Source organism: Mustela nivalis (assembly GCF_964662115.1).
Source record: "Mustela nivalis genome assembly, chromosome: 6".
Classification (NCBI taxonomy): domain Eukaryota; kingdom Metazoa; phylum Chordata; class Mammalia; order Carnivora; family Mustelidae; genus Mustela; species Mustela nivalis.
This window is the reverse complement of record NC_139025.1, coordinates 120,527,814-120,540,814: the sequence shown is the minus strand read 5'-3', so window position 1 is coordinate 120,540,814 and position 13,001 is coordinate 120,527,814.

Below are 13,001 nucleotides of genomic sequence, written 5' to 3'. Positions count from 1 at the left end.
AGGAACTTAACCATTTACTGAGAGAGAAGGATCTTGTAGGGCCTTAATCTGGGTGTTCATATCCTTTATTATTCCTGTGACATTTTTGTGATAGTCTGGGATGTATACGCAACATTCTGTCTTGATAATTGCACATGTGCTATCCTGGGCTGCTGTCAGGACATCCAAGGCCATCCTTAGTATAGCGATGAGGAGGGTTTTGGAACTTCGGCCCATATTGGATTGGGGAGTTATGGCTTGATAGCAATCCCCTTTCTTTCCAAATAGCTCCATGGGCATGTAGTACCAGGAAAGCATATTTGGAGTCAGTATAAATGTTAATTCTTAGGCTTTGGCAATTGCAAAGTGCTAGTGAGCACTATGGCACACCTAGCTTTTCTTATTCTTTCTATGAAAACTATTGACATCAGAAAACCAACTGTCATTCATATTTTTAACAGGGGCATCTTAAATCTGGACAAATAGAGTAAGCAAGATCAATAACTTTTGAACATTTTTGCTCTATAGAGAAAGAAGTACAGTGGTCAGGTTCAGGCATACAGGTAACTAGGTTTAAAGTCTGACAAGTTTTAAGTATTAATTCTGGCATATCTATAAGTATAGTCCAATATTTAATAAGTCGGCCTCCATCATCCATTGGTGGCCTTTGGCTTCTAAGACAAATCTGGACCTGATGTGAAGTCATTACAGTCAAGGACTGTTTTCTAGTGAGCTTTGAGGCTCTTTTTATGAGGAGGGCTGTTCCATGCTTAGCTAAAGCATCTGTTTGCAATTGCACCTCAACAGAGGTGGCCTCTAGGATAAATATGACTAAGGGATGAAACCAATAAGACGACCTTTGAGTGGTCCAGCCTTAACAATATCCTGATTACAGAGGATCACTGGCAAGTGAGAAAACTTGTCAAAAGATAAGGGGAGTCCCTCATGGAGCATTCAATCCATTCATAAAGAAAGTGGGGTCATCCATTATTTCCACAAGTCCATAGTTAATCCTATGGAGTGCGGTATGCTGGCTTTTAGACAATTTCATTATTCCAGTTATTTCATCATGTGCCGTGGGGTCTGCTAATATCCCCACAAAACAGTAAGATTGACTAAAGAAGCGATTGTACAACTTCTCTGAAGTTTATCTCAAATTGTTTAGCTTAGGTAAACATTTAAAGACAATCAAATCTAGAATTTAACATCCATAAAGGTGTGTTACTAAAACATTTTTTCTCTCTAAAATAACCCTCATTTCCAGAGATAGCCAAATCAGGACTAATTTACTTGTGAAACAAGTCCAGTTTTAACAAACTTGGCCTAATTATTTACATAAGCTCAGCAAGAACAGTGACTGTGATCAATAGATCTTTTAGAATCTGCTTTGCTGGAACTTTGTATAAGGAATCTCTAGGTTGAACTTTTAGTAGCCTCTCCAGGCCAGAAGCCAAGCCCTGTACTTGCCATGAGGCATGCCTGCAATGCCTTTGGGCGAATTCCTCTTCCCGAGACTGCACCTACCAAGGAGTGACATTCTTTACTCACCTGGTGGGGCTACTGGGAACTCTGTAAGCAAGGTATCAGGCCAACAGTCCCAAGGGGCTTTATGGCTCCAGGTTTCATAAAGTCAACCTTAGTTCCTTAAAGCTGTCTGGTCATATCTGAGTCTTTTCAAATATGACATCCCAGTCAAAGCCTTGGTAAAATAACCAGTTTCCAATTCTTTCCTGTTACAAGGAGAACAGATTCTTATTGAACTTATGCAAATGACTGATTGCCATGGAAGAAAGAATACTTACTGAGATCTTTTGGTTTCAGAGGGTTCAGATAGAGAGAAAATTTGAATGCCTTGAGCACTTTTACATCTCTATAAGTTACAGATAACTAGGAGGGAGTATCCCTAGTCTGTAAGAGCAAACAGTAGAGAGAACCAGCAATGTTTAAAGTAAGATAAAACAGTAAGAGACATAACATTATCATCTTTTAGTTCATTTAGTCCCATATTACTAATTCTGGTGAATGCGGCTTTAGTCCGTTCTGGAAATTCTTACCCATTTCAGTTTTAGGATTTTCAAGTATATCAAATATCTGTATTTGTCCTGAAAGTCCTTTATAGGAATCTCCTTGAAGATAAAACTCATTTTACAAGAGAATTAAAACAATTATAAATGACAAAAACTCAGAATGGATATGGTTAGAGCTAAAGAGACACGGGAGTTTACAATTTAGCTGCAAGGAAATCAGGTTATTTCTGTGATACATAACATTTCCATAATTACAGTATCAAACGATGATCTCTCAAAACGTTAAAACTTTAGGAAGTGCGTAGAATCTCTAGAATAGTTATAGCATTTTCCCAAATGTAACCCAATGTTTATCACTGGTTTAAATCTTGTCAACAATTGCTAAAACCTTAGAAAGTTTAAAAACACATGCCTAAATATAATTAGGGTTGTTAAACACCTGATAAAACTGAACATAGAAACTCGTTTTTCTGGACAGGCAAAGAGAAAACCATTTACATTTTCTTAACAGCAGATCAATTGATCTAAGGAAACATTGTCCTTTTGAACAGAGACAATTTCAGTCTTGTACCAATGTACCTTTAAAAACCATTTGTTTCAATCTTAATCCATTCTTGACCATAGCTAAAATTTCTTTTCTGAAGATTTCCCTTCATAAACCTTCTACAACTTTCCTTTGCATTCAGGTTTTGTCCCAAGCCACTTCCTTCTAAACAACCATCTCATTTAGGACAAAATTATCTTTCTTTATCTTCAACAAAATGTATTCCCATTCCTTAAATCTTTCCTACATATCTCCTATTTTCCTACATACAGAGTTTCCTTTTATTTCCATCAGTCTTAGTTACACTAAGCAGAACTTTGTATTCTTAGAAACACCTTTAGTATTAACCAATTGTGAACTGCTACAACAGAATTCTTCAGGTGGCAAATTTATGAATCAGTTAAGTGGAAAACAAGTTTACCAGCAGATTTAAATACTCTTAGTTTCTTTGCAGTAAGAAGTCAAAAGCACAAACCTACATTCAGTACTTAACGACTTAGCATTTTATCCTGTTTGGTTAAGACCTAGATGTCCACAATTTAATTCCATTTGTCATCCAAGCAAAACTTAAACTTTCAGGTTACCAAAGACTTTGAAAGCTACTTCAGCAATTACCCATTAGAACTTTGAAATAGACAACCATCAGTTTAGTCATTTCTTTGCTAACAAATTTTAATAAATAACATGAGCTTATTTGACCTTCAGTAAATTTTGAAGTTTCACATTTACTGCTGATAACTTAAAAGACAGGTCTTAATTAAACCAACAAACTTAACTTAGTTCCAATAGTGATTTATGTTCCACCTGGGCCCACTCCACTTTGAATGTTTACCTGAGACATGCGTGGGAAGATCTGGAGTGGGGAGTGTTAGGTCCAGGGGTGCTCTTCTTGCTCCTTTACAGTGGAGAGAGAAGGAGCCGTGGTGCATGATATAGAGGCCAGTCATGCAGGCTGCACACACGTTGGTACAGAAACACGTAAGGGGGAAACAGAAGAAACAAAGTGCTACCAGGAGGCAGAGAAAAGATTACCAGTTTTAGAGCTCATAAGCCCCAACAGAGGAGCAGAGGCCATGCTTTCCCACCAGCAAGGGGGGAGGGGTTAGGCAGTCCAAGTCAGGCCAGAGAACACAAGGAAACTTCCCCGAAACAAAGAGAGTTTCGGCAGCTGCTTGGGAATATTCCTTATAGTCTCTGTCTCGAGTTAGACCAACCCCAGTTGGCTCCAGTAATAGCCATTTACATGGGAAGTGAGTGAGGGAGAAGCCCCCCACATCTATTAGGAGAAATAGAAATAAAGCCAGAGTCCCCTTAAACAGAATGTAACCTTCATGACCAGTACAAGGCATGACCAGTACAAGGAACATATATCCACATTTAAAGACATAACATGGAGACATGCATGAAGACATACATTGTTGGCCTCCATTCGGAGTCAAAGAAAACACCAAGGACAATAAGCAAGACACACAAAACAATTAACAAGAAAGACGCTGCGCGATTTCGGTACAAAACCGAAAATACAAATTCAACCGGCCCAGGGGAACCACGAGGTCTCCCTGTGGCGGACAGAACCAGCCCAGGGGAACCAAGAGGCTCCTCTGTGGCGGACAGAACCAGCCCAGGGGAACCAAGAGGCTCCTCTGCGGCGGACAGAACCAGCCCAGGGGAACCAAAAGGCTCCTCTGCGGCGGACAGAACCAGCCCAGGGGAACCAAGAGGCTCCTCTGCGGCGGACAGAACCAGCCCAGGGGAACCAAAAGGCTCCTCTGCGGCGGACAGAACCAGCCCAGGGGAACCAAGAGGCTCCTCTGTGGCGGACAGAACCAGCCCAGGGGAACCAAGAGGCTCCTCTGCGGCGGACAGAACCAGCCCAGGGGAACCAAAAGGCTCCTCTGCGGCGGACAGATACCTGGGGCGTCCCCCAGGGTGGCAGGGGAGAAGTCCGAGTTCGTCAACTCCTTCTCAAGCTGCCTACAGAATACAGAGCAACAACGCGCGCTGTTGTACAGTCCTATTCTGCTACCCGCAGAACAGGCAGAACAGAGGCCTCACAAGACGAGAGACAAGACGAGAGACAACAAGAACACAAGACAGGAGACAAGAACACAATTACAAAAATTTAGATGCTGGCCAGCTTACCTCCCGGTGGGAGTCAGTTGGATCCGTGGGCAGGAGTCCGATGGTCTCGGTGGAACCTCCAAATGAAAGACCCGCGGATCCCCTTACCCAAGAATCCAACACTGCCACTGGATGCAATCAGCAAGAGGTTCTTTATTGTTACGCAGGCGCCTGCGGGTGGTCAGCGCGCGCCTGCGGGTGGTCAGCAGCTCCTGCTAGCTGAGCACACCTGGCTGGGGTGGTGCAGGATTTTTATAGACAGGTGCAAACAAGTTTTGGGTGGGGCGCAACTGATTGGTTGACAGTTAGAACTTTTGAAAAAGGCATTCGTGGAGTTTGCTGATTGGCTTTGGGGACCTGCTCGCGCAGAAGAGAGAGGCGGGAAGGGGGAACAAGCTGATTGGTTCTGAAGGCCCGCGCGGGAGGAGAGAGGCAGGGAGGGGGAACAAGAAGGGGTAAGGTAGGAATGCCATCATGGCGTCTTCTATTATTTCTATAAGCCAAACAGTTACAGAAGGGCAGAAGAGCAATTAGTCACGCAATTAATAACCTAATCTACGCCTAAAAGCCAGCGGTTCACAGAAAAGCAAACAAGCGGTTAGTTATCCTATCTATCTTCCAGGGGAGGGGACTTTCCAGGGCAGGGGTCTTTCAGCTGGACCACAGAACTTATACACACTGTAGAAGATCTTGTTGCATGTGATGTGGTAAGTAATGATAATTGCAATAACAATTAGGCACTGAATCACATTTATTTACTAAATCCTATCTGTGAGACTTGATCCACTTCCAACAGACAAAACTTTGACAGACATTTCTATCAAATATGCTTTTAATTATTTGCACTTAATATGATCCTGTCATGCTTACCATTTGCTCCAGAGAAACCAGGACCATTCAAATTTTAGAAACTGTACATTCATTAGTGTTCTTGCTTGTAATAGGAAAAATATAGTATTCTGACTAGATGTTTTTACACATTAAGGAATTGGAACATCAACAACAATGTGGCCAACTCCATGCACAAGAAGGGAAATAATCAAGATTACAGCAGAAATAAATGAGAAAGAAACTAGAGTTATAGTAGAGCACATCAACGAAACTAGAAGATGGTTCATTGAAAAATCAATAAGATCGATAAACCTCTGGCCAAACTAATCCAAAAGAAAAGAGAGAGAACTCAGATTAATAAAATTATGAAAGAAAGGGGAGATATTATGACTAACACCAAGGAAATAGAAACAACCGTCAGAAATTATTATCAACAGTTATATGCCAGAAAGTTAAGCAACCTAGAAGAAATGGATGCATTCCTGGAAACCTATAAACTTCCAAGACTGAGTCAGGAAGAAATTGACAACCTGAATAGACCAATATCTAGTAACAAGATTGAAGCAGTGATCAAAAACCTCTCAAAAAAACAAGAGCCCAGGATCTGACAGATTCCCTAGGGAATTCTGTCAAACATTCAAAGAAGGAATAATACCTATATTCTAGAAGCTGTTTCAAAAAATAGAAACAGAAGGAAAACTTCCAGACTCTTTTTATGAAGCCAGCATTACCCTGATCCCCGAACCAGGCAAACACCCCATCAAAAAGGAGAATTTCAGACGCATATCCCTGATGAACATGGATGCCAAGATTTTCAACAAGATCCTAGCTAATAGGATCCAACAGTACCTTAAAAAGTATATCCACCATGACCAGATGGGATTTATCCCTGGGATGCAAGGTGGTTCAACATTCACAAATCAATCAATGTGATAGAAAAAAATCAATAAGAGAAGAGAGAAAAACCACATGGTCCTCTCAATTGAGGCAGAAAAAGCATTTAACAAGATACAGCATTCATTCCTGACTAAAACCCTTCAAAGTATTGGGATAGAGGGAACATCCCTCAACTTCATAAAATCTATCTATGAAAAACCCACAGGGAATATCACCCTCAATAGGGAAAAGCTCACAGCCTTCCCTTTAAGATAAGGAAGATGAAAAAGATGACCACTCTTGTGATTATTGTTCAACATAGTATTAAAAGTTCCAGCATCAGCAATCAGATAACAAAAAGAAATAAAAGGTATTCAAATTGGCAAAGAAGAAATGAAACTCTCTCTCTTCATAGATGACATGATACTGTATATGGAAAACCCAGAAGACTCCACCACAAACTACTAGAACTCACACAGCAATTGAGTAATGTGGCAAGGTACAAAATCAATGTACAGAAATCAGTTGCTTTCTTATACACTAACAATGAAAATATAGAAAGGGAAGTTAGAGAACCAATTGCATTTACTAAAGCACTAAGATCCATAAGATATCTGGGAATAAGCCTAACAAAAGAGGTAAAGGATCTGTTCTCGAGGAAATACAGAACACTCCTGAAAGAAATTGAAGAAGACACAAAAAGATGGAAAACCTTTCCATGCTCATGGATTGGAAGAATAAACATTGTTAAAATGTCTATACTGCCTAGAGCAATCTATACTTTCAATGCCATCCCGATCAAAACATCATCAGCATTTTTCAAAGTGCTGGAACAAGCAATCCTAAAATATGTATGGAACCAGAAAAGACCCCAAATCACCAAGGAAGTATTGAAAAAGAAAAAAGGGTGGGGCATCACGTTGCCTGATTTCAAGCTATACTACAAAGCTGTGATCACCAAGACAGCATTGGACTGGCACAAAAACAGTAGCACGAAAAGATAGACCATGGAACAGAGTAGAGAGCCCAGATATGGACCCGCAACTCTATGGTCAAATAATCTTTGACAAAGCAGTAAAAGATATACAGTGGAAAAAAGACGATCTCTTCAATAAGTGATGCTAGGAAAATTGGAAAGCTATGTATAGAGGAATGAAACTTCTCTTACACCATACACAAAGGTAAACTCGGAATGGATGAAAGACCTCAATGTGAGGCAGGAATCTATCAACGTCTTAGAAGAGAACATAAGTAGTAACGTCTTTGACATTGGCCATAGCAACTTCTTTCAAGACATGTCTTCAAAGGCAAAGGAAACAAAAACAAAAATGAACTTTTGGGACTTCATCAAGATCAAAAGTTTCTGCACCACAAAGGAAACAGTCAACAAAACAAAGAGGCATCCCATGGAATGGGAGAAGATATTCACAAATGATAGTACAGACAAAGAGCTGATATCCAAAATCTATAAAGAATTCTTCAAAGTCAAAACACACAAAACAGATAATCACATCAAAAAATGGGCAGAAGACATGAACACACACTTCTCCAAAGAAGACATACAAATGGCTAACAGACACATGAAAAAATCTTCAGGGTGCCTGGGTGGCTCAGTGGGTTAAAGCCTCTGCCTTCGGCTCAGGTCATGATCCTGGAGTCCTGGGATCGAGCAGAGAGCCTACTTCCTCCTCTCTCTCTGCCTGCCTCTCTGCCTACTTGTGATCCCTGTCAAATAAATAAATAAAATCTTTAAAAAAATAATCTGCATCATCATTAGCTATCAGGAAGATTCAAATCAAAACCACATTGAGATACCACCTTACACCAGTTAGAATGACCAGAATTAACAAGACAGGAAACAACAAGTGTTGGAGAGAATGTGGAGAAAGGGAAGCCCTCTTACACTATAGTTGGGAATTCAAGTTGATGCAGCTACTTTGGAAAACAGTGTGGATATTCCTTAAGAAATTAAAAATAGAGCTACCTTATGAGCCTGCAATTGCACTACTGGGTATTTACCCCAAAGATACAGATATAGTGAAAAGAAGGGCCATCTGTAACCCAATGTTCATAGCAGCAATGGCCACAGTCGCCAAACTGTGGAAAGAGCCAAGATGCCCTGCAATGTATAAATGGGTAAAGAAGATATGGTCCATATATACAGTGGAATATTGTGCCACCATCAGAAAAGATGAATACCCAACTTTTGAATGAACATGGACAGGACTGGAAGAGATTATGCTGAGTGAAATAAGTCAAGCAGAGAGAGTCAATTATCATATGGTTTCACTTACTTGTGGAGCATAAGGGATAACATGAAGGACATTGGGAGAAGGAGAGGAGAAGGGAGTTGGGAGAAATCACAGGGAGCGATGAACCACAAGAGACTGTGGATTCTGAGAAACAAACTAAGGGTCTTGGAGGGGTGTGGGGTAGGGTGCTGGTGAGCCAGGTGGTGGGTATTATGGAGGGCAAGGGCACATATTGCATGGAGCACTGGGTGTGATGCATGAACAAAGAATCTTGGAACACAGAAAAAATAAAATAAAGTTTAAATTAAAAAATAGTATTCTGTAGACTGGAAAGACAAAAAGGAACTACAGATATTTATGTTTGGAGAGATAGCAAAGGGAAAGATAGCAACATTTATAGAATATAATTAGAATGTTGAATAGATACAAATCTTACCCATTTCCTGTCAATGTTTACACTGTAAACACTGGGCTCCTGTCAATGTTTACACTGCAGATGGTTTCAAGTGGAGTAATTCGCACCAGAGGTTTATTTCATAGACTGCATCAATCACATACTCATCTTTCACAGTATTTTCAGATAATCTGCTATTAGTGGCATTCAGTTTTGGTTGAGTATGGAATCAGAAGGGAAAGTTTTTGGTTTTTTCCCCTCCCCCCAGCTGAGAAATGGATTTAATAAGTGTCTGAAAAAAGCAATAGGAATGTCAAAGAAAAGATAAATGAAGGTCAAATCTGAAATTCTAATTTGAAATGACCTAGCTGTCAAACTGGACAGATATCACGTTACCTATCAACTTTCTAAGAAAAAAAAAAAAAAGTCTTAGGTAAAGTGGAGGGTGGAAAATAGCTCGAATCAGGCCACAGGGCTCTTAATTTCTTGTGGTTTTCTGCAGAGACACCCCCAAACCCCGACCCCCCACCCCACCCCCGACCTCCCCACCCCCCCAGGCTGGCACACAGCAGGACCTCTATTCTGGGAGGCTTCTGGGGGATCCCCTATGCTGTTTCAAAATGTTTTCAGATGCTACTCTTAAGTTAGTTGGTTACAAACGGTGAAATGCAAAGTAGTTACTTAGAGGCAGAGTGAGGATATCTCAAGAAAATTAATAAAGGGAAACTTCATTGACATGGACTCTATATATTAGAAAGGGAGCTGGAAGTAGAAAGCTATATCACTCAACCGCAGTTACAGGAAGAATTATCAATTACAGATCCCCACAGAAAGGTCAACTGGAGAGAGTCATAAATTACAGGACCCCAACAGGGGGTCATTTGGTTGTAAACTTAGGTTGACCCTGCCCCTCCCAGAAGAACTTACTTGCAAACCCCGGATATAGGGGTGGGCCAGCCCAGATGGAGACATCCAATCAGTGGGGCGTGCATATATTTACTATGGTAAATTGAAATTAAACTGGTCACCCCTATTGCTGACGCAGCATGACTGTGCAGTTTTCCCCGTGTATTGCAATCTCATTGGCCACCTGTGTGTGGGCCGGGCTCAACCCCTACCTCTATAAAAGTTAATCTGTGAGGCTGGGATGCGGTAGTCATAGGGAGCGTCCTGAGCATCGCCATCGGGGAGCAGCCATCGCTGGGGAGTGGCCGTGCCAGGGAGCGGCCGTCATCGGAGTTGGTGTTCTGGTCGTTGTTGCCTCTTTGTAAGAGACAGCCCTGACTGGTCAGTTTGATTTTCAATGCTGGGCATGAAATGAAGCTTTGCTTGACTTTCGCTTTGTATCAGTCTCATTCCTTTGATCACGGACCCTAACACTAATGACAAAAGCTTATTCTCCAGGAGTTCATGACCTAAGATTCAAAAATTATACTAATAATTGTCCCCCATTGTCATTACGCTATTTTATTTATCTGTTTCCCAACTAGAAAAGCTACCCAGTATTTTTCAGTGTTAGGGTCTTTTCTCTTTCAGAATGTCTTTCTGGTTCCTCCTAGAAAATATCTGCAAATCATATATCTGATAAGGGGTTAATATTCAGAACTAATAATATATAAAAAACAAATTATCAGAATTCCTACAACTCAACAACCAAACAACCAATCCATACAAAAATAAGCAAGGGATTAAATAAACATTTCTACAGAGAAGATCTGCAAGTGGACAATAAATATATGAAAAGATGTTCAACATCCCTAGTCACTGGGAAATGCAAAGCAAAACCACAGTGAGATATTACCTCACACCCATTTAAGATGGTTACTATAGACAAAAACAAAGACAAACAAAAACAAAACAAAAAACAAATAGAAATTAGCAGGTATTAGCAATGATGTGGAGAAGTTTGAACTCTTGTTCAGTGTTGCTGGGAATGCAAAAGGGTGAAATCACTGTGGAAAATAGAATGGCAATTCCTCCCAAAATAAACACAGAATTACCTTATGATCCAGCAATTCTACTTCTGGGTATATACCCTAAAGAATTAAAAGCAAAGACTCAAAGAGACATTTACACACCTGTGTTCTTAGAAGCACTATTCACAATAGCCAAAAGGTAGAAGTAATCCAGATATCCATCAAAGGATGAATAAACAAACAAAATATATTCTATATACACAATGAAATATTATTCAACATTAAAAGGAAAGTAAATTTCCGACACATGCCACTACTTAGAACAATCTTGAGGACTCTATGCTAATTTGAACAAGCCAGTCACAAAAGGACAAATACTGTATGATTCCATGGCTATGAGGTACCCAGAGTAGGTATGTTCACAGAGATAGAAAGTAGAATGGAGGTCGCCAGGGGTTTGGGGAGGGTTGAATGACTAGTTAGTGTTTAACAGGCACAGAATTCCAGTTTGGGAAGGTGAAAAATTTTTTAGAGATTAATGATGGTGATGGTTGCACACAACAATGCAAGAGTACTTACCTCTGATCTATACACTTAAACCTGGTTAAGATGGTAAATTTTATGCTGTGCTTATTTTTCTTCCATGAAAAATAAAATGTAACAAAAGGAAACATGCTATGATTCATGCTCCTTTGACCTACCAGAAAGTATGAACTAAACTGCTAACCCACACTATAAGCTGTCTAAAGATACATATTTTTTCAAAAGAATATATTTACATATTACTATTTTATGATTCCTGAAAAATGTTTCCAACCTGAAGGAATTGAGTCAGAAATGGGAAGGGAAAGGGACCAGCCACCACAGAGCTCCACTGTGTGTGCCTGCTCTAGACTTTTGCCCCAAGTCTTCTATTCTGGTCTTGTGTCCCCAAGGAAAGCCCAGGGTCACTGACAGCTCTGCCCTTGCAGAGTACTCTCAACTCTTGAAGACATTTTCTGTGAATTACCTTAGGACATATTGTGGCAAATATTTTTCTTTACTGTTCTTAAATATCCTTACTTTGACTGTCTTTTAATGGTTAAGTTACTCTTCCAGTCAGCCTGGGCATTGCTCTTCTTGCCCTAGGATTTATTTGTTCTGTCTTATCTGTGGATTTTGAATAAGAGTTAAACATTTTCATTCATGTCATGCACCTTCAAATCATTGAAAATCATTTTTCATATGCACCCCTGTTCTTCTTTCTCTAGCTAAGTGGAATTCTCATTATCCAGGAGACTCCCTAAAACCTAGCTGACCTCAAAAGCTGAAAATCACTGTAACAGCTGTAAGAATTCTTACAGCACTGGGAAAGGCCAGATCCATCCCAGGCTGCAGGCTCCATGCCCATCTCCAGTGTCCCACAGAAACATCTGCCCCTCCACTAGTCCTGGGTTTACCCTGGCCCAGCTGTAGGGTAGCCAGGAAAATGGGTCCTGACAAGAGGGAGGAGCAGGTGGGTGAGGCAGGAGCAAGCAGTGCCCAGCCCAGAGAACCAACAACAGTGACTCTGCCTGATATTTGGAGGGGAGTTGCAGACATCCCAACTGATTCACCGCAAGGAGGGACTGGAAGAAATTTCCTATGTGATAGTACCAGGAAAGCTTTTCAGAGTTCTTCCACCATAGCCTGGCAAAGATATTCAGCAGCTTCAGGATGAGAGAGAGGTGGTGGTTTCCTGCTCCACTCCTGCAGTGGTCCATCTGTGCCTCTGATACACCTGGGGATGAGTCCCAGCTCTGCTGTGATCCTTGATAAGCACTCAGACTCTGCACCTCTTTGGTTTCTTCCATTAAATGCCACATGCAAACCCAGCTTGCAGGCTTCCTCTGCCTCCTCTGCTGGGTTACCCACCGTAGAGTGTGTAAGCGCCTATTTAGCGGGAGTGATTTCATTTCGGTTAAACAGTGATTTTGTTGTTTATGCAGTAAAACTTAAACTGACCCTGCCCCCCCACCCCCACCACGGAGGAACTTACTGAGAAGCAATTCCAGGAAACTAGTAAAATATGGTTGACCAGTC